The sequence below is a fragment of the Gekko japonicus genome, unplaced genomic scaffold (assembly GCF_001447785.1).
Source record: "Gekko japonicus isolate JY-2015 unplaced genomic scaffold, Gekko_japonicus_V1.1 scaffold1213, whole genome shotgun sequence".
NCBI classification, from domain to species: Eukaryota; Metazoa; Chordata; class Lepidosauria; order Squamata; family Gekkonidae; genus Gekko; species Gekko japonicus.
The window spans coordinates 261,207-262,941 of record NW_015164709.1 but is presented as its reverse complement, the minus strand read 5'-3'; positions in this window follow the sequence as shown (position 1 = coordinate 262,941).

The following is a 1,735-nucleotide window of genomic DNA, read 5'->3' as shown; positions in this document are numbered from 1 at the left end:
TTCTGTTTAAACTCACAGACTCTTTCTGGGGGGGGGGGTCCGCCTTTTTTTTTTTACAGACTTTTTTTTAGTGACGCTGACCACAACCCAAGAGGCTTTCGGTGGGATGTTTCACGAGGGGGGGAGCTCATTTGGCATGGGGGCTACTTCCTTCCCGTTTTGGAAATGTTTCCATATTCAGAAGTCCCGAAAACCCGCGAAGTGGGAAAGGGTCCGGGTTTTTTTAATTAAAAAAACGCTTTCGGAACAGTTGCCGCCCTTCCCCATATTAGTTTCCATTTACCGAAGCCGACGTCATTCATGAAGAACGGAGAAATCTCGATGGCCAGCAAATCGCGGTTTAGGGGCTGGAGTTGGCCCGCTCAAAATTACACACGGCGAAGGGATATCCTACACACGCGAAGCAAAAAAACCCAACCCCATATTGTCAACTTGTGCAGAATGTAGGAATTTTTTTAATCGCCCTTTTGCCCTAATCTGAATCAAACGATTTGTTTCCTTTGCTATCCCTCCAGTCACTTTTCAGCATCCTGTGCAGGGCTTGCCTTTGTACTGGTTTCCCGCCAATTTTCAACCCCTACAGGAAAGGGCTGACGGCTGATTTAGCATCAGTCCTGTTTTTTTCGCTTTCTTGAGGCTCCTGCTAGCGAAGGACGACCAAAGGGAGCCTCCGCCTCTCGCGCCACTAGCCTCAAGCGCTGCTGCTTTTGTCAGCGGTGCACGTGGGCAGGCCCTGCTCAACAAGGCTTTTGAGCGGGAAAAACAGACGGGGGACCACGGGGAAGTTCCGCGGGCAGAGACACCACCATAGGGGGTGGTGGCAGAGATGTCGGGACAGACGACTAAGGTCCGTTTCTATTCAATAACTTGGCCCCAGGGACATGTCCGTAACGGAGCAGCCGGTAGAGTAGTAGACGTCTAGACGTTACCATGGGGGGGGGGGGCTATGAGGACCCCATAGTAAGTCCCGAAAAAATCCGAAGAGGTTGATCCAAAATGCTAAAATCACGTGCCAGCATGTCACCTTTCCGGGACACCTTCTCGTTACACAAAACAAAACGGGTAGAAGAATGCAAAGCGGCACGTCATAGATTTGCAAAGCAGTCCTAAAATGTGCAAATTAAACCTTCCGCGCAAACTGAATCCTCAAGGATCGCTCCGCGTCCCAAAAGGGAAAAGTGCGCGACCGCGAGTATTTCTGAGCCAGAAACTCTTCCCGCCTTGATTCCTCAAGAATGGAAAAAGCGGGAGATTCTTTCCCATATTGCCTCCAACCAAATATGCGCTGCCCTTTGAATAAACGTAAACGAGCACATAATAGGTCTGATGGCGAGGGGGGGGGGAGAGTGCTCTGGTACGTGGAGAAGCTGAGCTGACACTGTCTGATGGGACAATGGTAGCGCTCAAGGGAGTAGCCACTCGGGCCTTGGTTAAATCGGCTGACTTCGCCCATTCCTTGCCAGCTCCGTAAGACCTGGCCCGTTTAGCATATCGATGTGGTATTTCCCAACAGAAGCTGCAGCCGCATAAAGGAAGTCGGACCAGGGACTGCAATCAACTGCTTGATTCGTTCGTAAGCAGAGACGCCTAATTTAGCGGACCCGTTAGCTGCCGACTGCTTTGCAGAAGTTTTAGGCTTGTGAAAGCCCAGTCGTGCAATTCGCACCAACAGAAGAGGGCGCTGGTGAATTCGCCTGCGAAAGAACGAAGACAACTTCTGAGGCACTACGGCAGG